The sequence below is a fragment of the Chelonia mydas genome, chromosome 1, assembly GCF_015237465.2.
Source record: "Chelonia mydas isolate rCheMyd1 chromosome 1, rCheMyd1.pri.v2, whole genome shotgun sequence".
In the NCBI taxonomy this organism is placed as follows: Eukaryota; Metazoa; Chordata; order Testudines; family Cheloniidae; genus Chelonia; species Chelonia mydas.
This window is the reverse complement of record NC_057849.1, coordinates 195,481,967-195,494,680: the sequence shown is the minus strand read 5'-3', so window position 1 is coordinate 195,494,680 and position 12,714 is coordinate 195,481,967. Positions and strand designations below refer to the sequence as shown.

Here is a 12,714-nt window from a genome sequence, read left to right as displayed (position 1 = left end):
GAGTGCTATTGAAATCAACGGGAGCTCCTCTGGAAGTCAGGCCCTTAGCGGTTTATTTTCCTCTGGATTAGCCAGACCCAAGGCTCATTGGGTTGGGGTGGGAATGGAGGGTATAATATAAGAACTTACAGCACAGATGGGCATAGGAATCACAGAACAATGAATATAATTGAAATAAATGAATGAACACTAGATAGGACACTGGGTGTGATCATGTTTCATTTACTTTCTCATTCACAAAGTGGGTATAGATTCTCTGCTGTGGATCAGTGCTGAAGGTTATCACTGATAAACAGCTTATGGGCTTCTTCCCCTCTTTTGAAATGTGGTGTAATGTAGCAGCTGGTATGATGAACATGACTGCCCTCTACTGAAGAGAATCAAAGCAGCTGAAGACTCAAGAGTTTGTGATGGTACCAGGGACTGCAAAAGGATCTAAGTACATTTAAGGCAATTCAGCTTTAGCTCAAATGTCTAAGCTCTGTCCTTTGGAAAGAGAAGGTCCTTGTGCCCATGCGTGGGTGGTATCTGCAGATGCATGACTATGGATTTCCTACAAGAGTACCAGGCTGCCCAGCTGTCCCCTCTTGTGTTTAAAACAGGAGGTCTTGGGTTGACTGTGGCTAAAAAATGGAACATGGAAAAAAGAAGATGGGGAACTTCAGCCCAAGGAATGTGCAAAATGATGTTGTGAGTGGACACTACCTGTTTCTGGAACAGGGTAACCCTAAACATCATCATATGTGGTACTGCATCTAACAGGAGTGTTTTGGTTAGTTTCTGGGTGCAGCAGTAATCAAAAGAATTGGGCCAGTTCCTCAGCTGGTATAAATCAGTGTAGCTCAACTAAAGTCAGGAGAGTTAAATTGATTTCCCCCAACTGAGGATCTAGTCCTACACCTCTTTTCTCTCACATGGCGCTGATTAAATATAGCAGCGATTCTCAATCTTTTCCATATCTTGACCTCATAGAATCATAGAAATGTAGGACTGCAAGGGACCTTAATAGGTCATCTAGTCCAGTCCTCTGCACTGAGGCAAGACTAAGTATTATCTAGACCAGTAGTGGGCAACCTGTGGCCTGTCAGGGTAATCCACTGGCGGGCCACCAGACAGTTTGTTTACATTTGCACGGCCGCCCGCAGCTCCCAGTGGCTGCGGTTCACTGTTCCCAAACAATGGGAGCTGCAGGGAGTGGTGGCCAGCACATCCCTGTGGCCCTCACTGTTTCCTGCAGCTCCCATTGGCTGGGAACGGCGAACCGTGGCCACTGGGAGCTGCAGGCGGCCGTGCAAATGTAAACAAACTGTCTGGCAGCCCACCAGTGGATTACCCTGTTGGGCAGCATGAGGCCCGCGGGTCGCAGGTTACCCACCACTGATCTAGACCACCTAATAGGTGTTTGTCTAACCTCCTCTTAAAAGCCTCCAATGATGGAGATTTCACAACTTCCCCAGGTAATTTGTACCAGTGCTTAATTATCCTTATAGTTAGGAAGTTTTTCCTAATAGCTAACCTAAATTTTCCTTGCTGCAAATTAAGCTCATTACTTCTTGTCCTGTCCTCAGTGTATTAGGAGAACAATTTATCACCCTTATTTTTATAACAGCCTTTTACGTACAGTACTTGAAAACTGTTATCATGTCCCTACACTATCAATCTTCTCTTCTCTAGACTAAACAAACCTATTTTTTTCAATCTTTCCCCATAAGTCATGTTTTTTTGACCTTTAATAATTTTTGTTCAGTTTGTTCACATCTTTCCTAAAGTATGCTGCCCAGAGCTGGACACAGTATTCCTGTTGAGGCCTTATCAGTGCTGAGTAGAGTGGAACAATTACTTCTCATGTCTTGCTTACAATACTCCTGCTAATATATCCCATAATTATGTTTGCTTTTTTTGCACCAATATTACATTGTTGACTCATATTTAGTTTGTGATCCACTGTAACCCCCATGTCGTTTTCTGCAGTACTCCCTCCTAGGCAGTCATTTCCCATTTCATATTTGTGCAATTAATTATTCCTTCCTAAGTGTACTATTTTGCATTTTTCCTTATTGAATTTCATCCTATGTGTTTCAGACCATTTCTCCAGCGTGTCAAGATAACTTTGAATTCTAATCCTTTCCTCCAGAGTGTTTGCAACCCCTTCCAGCTTGGTATCATCTATAGACTTTATAAGTGTACTCTCTACACCATTATCCAAATCATTTAGGAAGATATTGAATAGAACCGGACCCAAGACAGATCCCTGTGGGACCCCACTCCATATGCCCTTCCAGCATGACTGTGAACATTGATCATTACTCTCTGAGTATGTTTTCCAATCAATTGTGTACCCTTCTTATAACAGGTTCATCTCTAGGATATATTTCCCTAGTTTGCTTATGAGAAGGTCATGTAAGACAATATCAAAAGCCTTACTAAAGTTGAAATAGATCATATCTACTGCTTCCCCCCATCCACAAGGCTTGTTACCCTGTCAAAAAAGGACATTAGCTGGGTTTGACATGAACTGTTCTTGACAAATCCTTGTTGGACAATTACTTATCACCTTATCATCTTCTAGGTCAGGGGTGGCCAACCTGTGGTTCCGGAGCCACAAGCGGCTCTTCAGAGGTTAATATGCGGCTCCTTGTATAGGCACCGACTCCGGGGCTGGAGCTACAGGCGCCAGCTTTCCAATGTGCCAGGGGGTGCTCACTGCTCAACCCCTGGCTCTGCCACAGGCCCTGCCCCCACCCCACCCCTTCCTGCCACCTCCCATGAGCCTGCTGTGTCCTCGCTCCTCCCCCCCAGAGCCTCCTGCGCACCAAGAAACAGCTGATCAGGAGGTGTGGGAAGGGCGGGGGAGGCGCTGATCAGCAGAGCTGCTGGTGGGTGGGTGGAGCTGGAAATGGGGTGGGGGAGCTGATGGGGGGCTGCTGACGTGTTACTGTGGCTCTTTGGCAATGTACATTCTGGCTCCTTCTCAGGCTCAGGTTGGTCACCACTGTAAGGTACTTACAAATTGATTTTGATTATTTGCTCCACTATCTTTCCAGATACCAAAATTAAGCTGACTGGTCTATAACTCCATGGGTTGTCCTTACTCCTGTTTTTATAGTCATGAACTATATTTGCCTTTTTCCAATCCTCTGGGATCTTTGCCGTCCTCCACAAGTTCTCAAAGATAATTGCTAATGACACAGAGATCATTTTCAACCAGTTCCTTTAGTATTCTAGGATGTATTTCATCAAGTCCTGATGATTCTAAGACATCTAAAACTTGTTTAAGTAATTCTAAACTTGTTCTATCCTTATTTTAGCTTCAGATCCTACCCTATTTACACTGATTTTCACTATGTTAGTCGTCCAATCACTGCTAACCTTTTTGATGAAAACTGATACAAAAAGGCATTTAACATTTCAGCTATTGCTGCATTTTCTGTTATTGTCTCTCACTCCTCATTGAGTAATGGGACTACTCTGTCCTTGGTCTTTCTCTTGTTTCTAATGTATTTGTAAAATGTTTTCTTTTACCCTTTATGTTCCTAGCTAGTTTAATCTTAATTTTGTGCCTTGGCCTTTTAACTTTGTCGCTACATGCTTGTGTTGTTTTTCTGTATTCATCTTTCATAATTTGACCTAGTTTCCACTTTCTACATGACTCTTTTTTGAGTTTCAGATTGTTGAAGATCTCCTGGTTAAGCCAGGGTGATCTCTTACCATACTTCCTATCTTTCCTCTGTGTTGGGATAGGTTTCAGAGTAGCAGCCGTGTTAGTCTGTATTCGCAAGAAGAAAGTACTAGTGGCACCTTAGAGACTAACCAATTTATTTGAGCATAAGCTTTCGTGAGCTACAGCTCACTTCATCGGATGCATTCAGTGGTATTTTTGTGTTGGGATAGTTTGTTCCTGTGAGTTTAATACAGTTTCTTTAAAAAACTGCCAACTCTCCTGAACTCTTTTCCCCCTTCCCCATGCTACAAGAGCAAAAGGTTTGGGGATCCCTTTTCTATAATGAAAGGGAGGACAGTCCCAACCCTTCAAACCAGGTTGTGGCCTCCAGGTTGAGAGCCCATGGACTACAGAATATCCTCCTGTCCAATACCAGAATGATGGGGAGAGGGTGTTAAATAAACTCAATGTAGTTTTGATTCCAGGCCTTAAAAGGCACTGAAAGAAATGAAAATAGAGCAGCCTATTCATTAGACAAAAATTCCCCCAATCAGATGGAGTGGAATTAAATTATATGTCACTGGACAGAGAAGATTTAATTATGGTGGTACCACCTGGACATCTGACCTATTTACTTCCTTCTGCATAGCTGGTATGCTCCAGCTAGATGCTGTTTATGGTTAGAAGGGGGAATCTGAAGCAGCTTCGTTGGGATGAAGGCATTCTAAAGATTTGCCTGATGGACAATTTCCTGTTGAAGTGAGGAACTGTGAAGAAATGCCACATTTCTGAAGTTCAGAAGAGTGGGTTGGCTCAAGAGAATGTCAATGGGCTATGGAGCCTCTCTTTCGTCTGTAGGTAGCTTATCTAGCAACACAGGAATTGCCATACTAGAACAAACCTGAGTTCCATCTAGTTCAGTATCCTGTCTCCAACAGTGGCCAGTACCAGATGCTTCAGAGGAAGGTGCAAGATACCCCACAGTATGCAGATGTGGGATAATCTGCCCTCATGATGTTCTTATCCTGACCCCTAATAGTTAGAGATTGCCTTAAACCCTGGAGCATGGGGCTATTTACTTGTTTGCATTAATAATTAAAACTCTGGATAATCTTGTTACCCATATAAATGTCCAATCCCTCTTTGAATCTTGCTATATCCGTGGCCTAAAAAAATCCTGCGGCAGTGAGTTCCACAGTCTAATTGAGCACTGAGTGAAAAAGTATTTCCTCTTATCAGTTTTGAATTTGCTGTCTTTCAGTTTTGTTGAATGTTCCTTTGTTGTGAAATAGGGAGAACAGAAACTCACAACCCACCTTGTCTAGACTTTTCATTACTTTATTTGCTTTTATCATGTCCCCTGTTATTTCCTTTCTAAAATAAAGTCCAAATCTTTTCAATCTCTCTTCATGAAAGCTTTTCCATCATCCTAATCCACTTGTCATCCTTCTCTAAATCCCTTCTATTTCTGCAATATCCTTTTTGAGATGCACACAGTATTCATGGTGAGGCTACACCACTGATTTAAGTAATGGTATTGTAAGAATTTCTGCATTATTCTCCACCTGCTTCCTTATGCATTCTAAATGGAACCCTTCATTGCGCTGTCCACAGTGATAGCCAGGTCCCTTTCCTCAGCTGCTACAGCTAATTTAGACCCATATAAGGTGAATGAATAGTTCAAATTTTCCTCTTCAATGTCCATTACTGTGCATTGTAAGACCCTTGTGGCAGGGGCTCTCTCTTTGTTCTGTGTTTGTACAGTACCTAGTCTATCACTTGGGCTCCTGGATGCTACGATAATGCAAATAATAAATAATGATAATTTATTGAAATTCCTCTGCCATCACGTTGCCCATTCCTCTAGCTTGGTTAAGTCCTTCTGAAGTTCCTTACAGTCTTCTCTGGATTTGACTAACATTAATAACTTTGAGTTATCTACATATTTTGCCACTGATTCCTGGATCTTGGCCTTAGTTTGTTCCCGGGACTTGGTATTTGTCTCTGACCTTGGCTCTGACTCCTGGCACCTGAATTCTGGTTCCAGCTCAGTCTCACTCAATGGACTTGGAAACCTGGCTCCTGATTTGGGCTCTGACCACTAGGCCTGCTCACCTCTGTTCCAACCATTAGGTCAGCCTTCTTGACCATGAGGCAAGACTGCCCACAGCCTGGTCATGAACACTAAATTCACTAGAGTTGCCTCTCCAGCCCATCAGAGTGATCAGGCTGCACCATGAATCACAAGTCAGTAGAGCAACCTCATGCCATTCATGGGCACGAACCTCTCCCTCAGCAACTACGACTGTACCAAATAAGTGTTGGTGGTGTTGTTTCAGTTTTACAGATGAGGAAACTAAGGTGCAGAGAGGTAAAGTGACTTGCCTAATGCCACACAAGTCAGTGGTAGATCTGAGGACGGAATCCAGGCTTTCTAATGATCCCCTCTCTAACCACTACATAGCACAGCCTCTTTTGTATCACTGCCCACATTACCTGGGACACCGCCAAGTAAGTGCAGTAAATTCCCAGTAATTAGAGCCACTACTTCTTGACGTAGGTTCCTCTCCTTGAGCTGCAAGGAGCTGAGAGTGTAACGTAAACCTGCAGTGCGAAGTTACTCAAAGGTCAATGTTTACCATTGTGCTAGGCAAGCCAGAAACCTGATTAGCAGTTGCCTGATTGAGGGAGTGCTCTGTATGGGTGAAAAGTTGAAGGGCAAACACACCAGAGCATTTTCAGAAAAGTAAGCTCCTGAAAACCTTTGCGTGTTCTAGTCAAACACTGGCAATGCAGCCTGGAGAATTAGGCAGCACAATCTTCCATTAAGACAGCACTACCAAGCTTAATTAACTTACTTTGTTCATTTAACTGGAAGAAAAGTGTCAGTGAATGAAGTGATACCATGTATATCTTTTCTCAGAGTTCTTGCACTTTCCTCACCAATGAGGGACCCTTCAAAGACAGGCTTAGTCTGATTTTGCTGCTTCTGCCCTGGTGAAAAGGAAGGCCGCCTGACAGGGTGCAGTATTTATTAAGTGAATACTGTGTGTGTAGGTTTTTACACTGTATAATACAGTGACTGTAAGTACACCCTAATTACATTGCAGTTGCATTGTAATTATGCTGTGATGACACTGTTCCATATCCCAAATATCCCCTAATTCATGTACTTGGAATTGAAACTATATGACTGAGGCCTGGTCTACACTAGAAAATTAGGTCAGTTTAACTATGTTGCTCAGGGGTGTGAAAAATCCACACCCCCCTGAGTGGTGTTGTTAAGCTGACCTACGTCCCCCAGTGTAGACAGTGCTAGGTCAAACGAAGAATTCTTCTGTTGACCTAGCTACCTCCTCTTGGGGAGGTGGGTTACCTAAGCTGACAGGAGAACCCCCTCTCCGCATTGGTGTAGGTAGTATCTACACTGAAACGCGACAGCAACACAGCTGTGCCACTGTTGAGTTTTAAATGGAGACAAGACCTGAAATACTTAAATCACTGCATTGTAACAATCCTTATATTAAACTTCCTGAAAAGTTTTATGCTTAAAAATCAAACTACTTGCACCTAATCCAAGAGTTTGGTAATTAATATATGTATTTTTGGAATCCAGGTACATTCAAATACACTGCAGTTTACACTAATTACTTTGTAGCTTTATTTTCGGATACATGCAACCTCCACAAAAAGTGCATGATAACTTTGTTGTAATCACAGTGTAATTAATTTATCTGTTTTCTGAACAGATGTATTAAGTACAAACCTAAGGAATAATAAAGTAATTCAGTCATGTAGTGGCATGAATTAGTGGTCGGCAGGATCATGCTACTGTAATTATACAAAGTAAAAACAGTCATCACACAGAGCATAACAGATCTTTATAAATTTGCTTTTCTCAGTCCTTTTTTTCTTTCTTTCTTTCTGCTTTCCTCTTTAGTATCCCAGGAAAACCTTAGTTATTGGGGAAGTTTTTCTTGAAAAGTGAGTCTTACAACCTTCTGGGTGCAGTCCAATAAGCAGAGAAACTGTTCCTTAACTCCAATCCCTTTCTATCCTTCCATCACAGGCCCAAAGTAGTTCTGTAGTGGTCAGCTCCTGCATGTTTGTGCAATGTTGTGCCACACAGCTGCAATTCATCATGTACTGATGCTACATCACAAAGCAATGGGTGGGGCAAAGAATGGAGAATTGAGTCAACCTTTGGGAGGCAGTTGAGAACTTTAAGAAGAGCCAGAAAACTGTCTCATGTTGTTCATATAAAAATTAACCTCAAATTCACCAGGATGTCCTCACAACCCTCTGGCAATTGGGGATCTATTGACTTCCAGACTTCCAAACTTATTTCAAGAGCTGATGCTGAAAAAAGTGTTCAAATATTGGAAAATTATGTGGGGAGGGGGAATTTACACTACTGCACAGCCTCCAGATTGTTGACTGAGTCTCCCAAAATAAACCACAGGACCTATTAGTCCTACTTCTTTTAGTGACCCAGTTACCATATAAAATGCTTTGTGGGAAGCAAGCAAAGATAAATAAAAACAGAAAAGTGATGGGAAGATTTCATAAGTGGACCGAGTTTAGCTTCACCCTACAGGTTATCACCATAAGCATTCCTGAAGGAACTGTGTCTTATGAACTTTGTGCTTAGGGTTTATTAAGCATTTAACTTAATTAAAAGTTAAGCCATGAGAGACTGCAGATGCGATAGCTTTCTAGCTGTAAGGAAAAGTGCCCAAGTCAGTATGTGAATGGAAACAAAATAGGGTAACAGCTGTTTGTTAGGCACATCTGTCTAGCTGCTTGTATGACCCCTATCAGCTTAATATTTGAGCATCTAACAGTCATTTATGTATTTATGCTCACCAGACCCCTGTGAGGTGGAATAGTGCTGTTGTTCCCACATTGCAGAGGGAAACTGAAGTACCTAGAGAGCATGTAACTTACCAAGGTTACATAGAAAGCCTCTGGTAGACCTAAAAAGAAAAGGAGTACTTGTGGCACCTTAGAGACTAACCAACTCCTATTCTTTTTGCGAATACAGACTAACACGGCTGTTACTCTGAAATCTGGTAGACCTAGGAACTGAAGCTGGATCCCTGAGTCCCAGGCTAGTACCTTAAGCACAAGATCTTTCTTCCACTTTCATATTTCACTTAAGTTCCTAAGCACACATTTGAGCATACAGATATGGATCTGAGTGCACTAATTTATATGCCTGGATTTGAGAACACAGTACAGCTATTGTTGTGTTCAGCCAAGTTTCTTAAGTGTAAAACCCCTGGTCTAAATGAGCGGAGGCAGTTGGCAGAGTGATCGCAAAGAAAGGTCTTTGATTCTGGACCTCACTTTCCCCTTGGTCTGCAGGATCCTGGGTTTGATGACCATCAGGATGTGCAGCAAGGCTAACCTGCTTTCTCAGGGGCAGGAGTGTTAAACAGGCCTGCAGGAGAAGGAGACTGAGCCATTGGAGGTGGTGTGTATAATTATGGCTTTGTGTACAGATTGTTGGATAGGTGCTTTTATCACAATGAGTAAATTCTTTAGCTAGCAATTTATCTTGGTGACGTGTGCTTCTTATTTTGTGGACTTCCACATTGCTAGCGTGAGCAAGACAGATAGGTTCCATGATCACGAAAACTTAGCATTTGTCAACTATAGGTCTGCAATTACTATACATAGGCAGGTATCATTAAATCCCTTTTACAGAAAGAGAAACTGAGGCACTGACAGATGATAACAGCCAAACACAAGAGAGTCAGAAGTAGAACCTAGGTTTACAGATTCCTTCTCCACTGCCCAGTCCACTGAATCATGCTACCTTTATTATATAGCACAAATACAATAGGACATAGTCTTCTGTTTCCAGTACTGCAATGTATACTACTAAATAAAATTTGTTGATATTACATAGGGTGGAGGAGGGATTTCAGATAAATCTGGTTGTATTATTAAAAGTTGACTGCAACTCTGGTAAAGGAATCTGAGTTTAGGGAAGACTAAATAGGCTGGGTCTTTAAAGAATTTATGTAATTGTAGGTTTAATGAAAGGTAAAAACACAGAGACTGATGGCTGAAACTCTCCATTTACCCAGGCAAAGGGAACTGGAAATCAGTCAGGTAAAGTTCCCTTTCATAATACCAGCAAACACAGACTGCACTGGGTAACCTATGAACTACAGGGTGTTCTACATTCCAGCCATTAATATAGCAGGATTCAACTCCTATGGTTTTCTTCCTCTTCCACTTTGTATCCCCCTCCCCCTTTGAGTCTACACAATTGAGGCCACCAACTACACAGGACTTCCCCTCAGTGCCTTTCAGTGTGGCTCATTAATTGGCTAGAAGGGAGTGCTATTTAGCAAAATGAGATACAGTCTTTTCCCTTTCCCATCCCTCAGAAGCTGGAGTACCACTGCTCCCTGCTGGTGCCACTGACCAGGAGACTTTCAATGGACTGAGGCAAGTGGAAGCCATTTCAAGGTAATTGAGCAGAGGGGAACTAAGGTGGGTTACAAACTCTACACTAGCAAGGTAACAGGTTCTCCCTTGCACAGCTATGTTAAAAAACTAACAAAAAATCCCCCAGGTGTTTCAATTCCCAGAGCTTCATGAGAATCCAGGCTGAGCTCAAGTTTGCCTGAAATGCCAGAATACCTGAGCAAAAATGCTGACAGACTTACCCCAGTTTTTAGCTAGGCAAGTTCAGTGGGGTGACTTTCAACCAAATGAGCTCCCTCCCCCACATGGGCATGGTGTAGCAGCTGTATGTCTAGGGGTCTTTTTTTTTTGCACCTGGCTTGTGTAAACCAAATATCTAGTGTAAGTAGTTCTGAGGCCTGGCCTACACACAGTTTTTGTACTAGTATGACTATTTCACTTCGGAGGGAATGTGTGTGTGTCTTGTTTATACTCATTGGAAGAGCTATACCGGTATAAGGCACCTTCATATTCCTATTGCTGCATCCAGGTTAGGGAGGTTGTACGGCTTTAACTATACTGGTACAGCTAAAGCTGTACAACTTTTGTTTATGGATAAGTCCTAAGTATCTATCACCTTGAACTCTACCTAGCACAGCTGTGGGAACTTGGCATGTTAACGTATTGGAGAGTCTCTCAAAACTCACCCACCTGAAACATAAGCATAATATGCAGCGCTATGTTTTTGTCCCAGCTCATAAAGCAGGCAGAGTCCAACCCAGCAGCTGCCAGACCGCAAAGTCTATTGTCTTTTGCTTCCCTGTCATAGAATTGACCTTGAAAATGTACTTGCTGCAATTGCTCTGTCTCTTCACTTTTTCTTGTCAGTGACTATTGAAAAGCTCACTCTGTTCTGCCTGTGTTACCGATGTTCCTGAGCTGTTGTCTGTATCACACTAACTACCTCTGACTGGGTCTGGCAAAAATGTAATATAACATCTCAAAAACAAGAAGAAAAAGACTAATTCTAAAGAGCACCCTCTAATGCAAAGGATCCCAAACTTTGTCCTATCTTGACCCCCTTTCTGACTGCCCAAATCACACTTATCTATAATGGGCAATAGTAATATGCTGGGCCAAATTCAAAGGAGCTCACTGTACATGGAGTATATTTGCTTTTTTTCAGAGCAGAGGGAGAATACAACCTGCTCAGACTCCCATTGACTTAAATGGGAGCTATTTTGTATCCTGAGGTTGGAGAATTAGGCCCCAGTACCTCAAATGCCTCTGGACCGGTGAATATATTGTAGCCCTCAAGAAAATTGGGTCCGTTATGTCCTACCTGAAAACTGGTCTTATAAGAATGAATGCACTCACTAGTTTGCAGGCATTGTCTCTTATGTATGTATTTGTTTGTTGTGTTTGAAAGCAGTGTCCTGGGGATTGATGTCCATGGGTTTATATGGTAACCCCCACACTCCGTAAACTCCCTGCCCATTTTGACATGAGAAGATCCTATCAGTGTAGAGGGAATAATGAGAAAGGATTGAGCTACAAAAAATCAGCTCCAGATCTTGAATGTACCAGAATTAAATTATGCTTGGAGCTGCAGAATCTGGTTTTGCCAATTTTGAAGGGAGTAAATTTTTCAAAAGCACCTACATGACTTAGGAGTATACCTCCCATTGAAAGTAAAAGGGATGTAGGATCCTAAGTTACTTACGTGCTTTAGATAATTTGACCCTTGGGCCATTTGTGATAGTAAGATCCAGGTTCCAATTTCAAACACCCCAAAGCCTGGGGCTGTTCATATCATGGGTCTTCGACTTCTAATTTGGTTTGTCCTCAACCCTAGAAATAATGTAGTTCGAGTCAAAGGCCAGAAGGAACCACTAGATCATCTCATCTGACCTCCTGTATATCACAGATCACTAAACACCACCCAGCCTCCTCCACACCAAGTCCAACCACCAGAATTAGACAAAAGGATCACAGCCCTCAGGAGAGTAAACCATTGTGTGCCACAAGCAAAGAATAGGAGGGACCAAGGTGCACCAAATTTGGGCACTGTAGCTCCCTGCTCTATATTATATGTCAAGAGTCTGATTATGATCTCAGACTGGTTTTATGCCTGTATAAATCCATTGGTTTCTATTAAGTTATGCCTGATTTACCCCCCATGAGAGGAGAATCAGACTCCTGGAGTTTTACTTTATCTGTGAGATCAGTGCATGAAAACTTGGCAGTACTGACAATATATCATGCATGATGACACTAAGTCTCATGCCCCAGCCTGTGCCTCCTACGCATGAGAGACAAGTCTTGAAAGGAAAGACTCAAAGAAACTCCAGCTTCAGCCTACATTACATATCAACTTGAAACCTCTGGTGTTTTGTTCAGGTTGCCAAATTAACAGAACTGCTGATCAGAAATCCTCTTGGCAGTGTCTAATAACAGGCTTTTCAGAGGTCTATATTTTCCGTAGCTGCTGCTCTTCAAAAAATTTAATGCTTTGTTTTGACTTAACTAAAGGTTTGGGTGGGTGGGTGGTCTGAAAATCCATATGGGCCACTTTAATTACTTTAGTCACACTACTGCTTCAAGTTACCACAGCATCCTCTGGTTTTCTCCCT

The 12,714-nt window shown here is 42.3% G+C and overlaps 1 long non-coding RNA gene across 1 annotated transcript in view; it reads left to right on the top strand.

The window, feature by feature from the left end:
* The first annotated feature begins 9,970 nt into the window (after positions 1-9,970).
* LOC122464164 overlaps positions 9,971-12,714 on the top strand; it is a 43,390-nt gene continuing 40,646 nt past the window's right edge. Inside the window, exon 1 of the long non-coding RNA XR_006288086.1 lies at positions 9,971-10,144. This is a non-coding gene — a long non-coding RNA (uncharacterized LOC122464164). The remainder of the gene's footprint in view (positions 10,145-12,714) is intronic.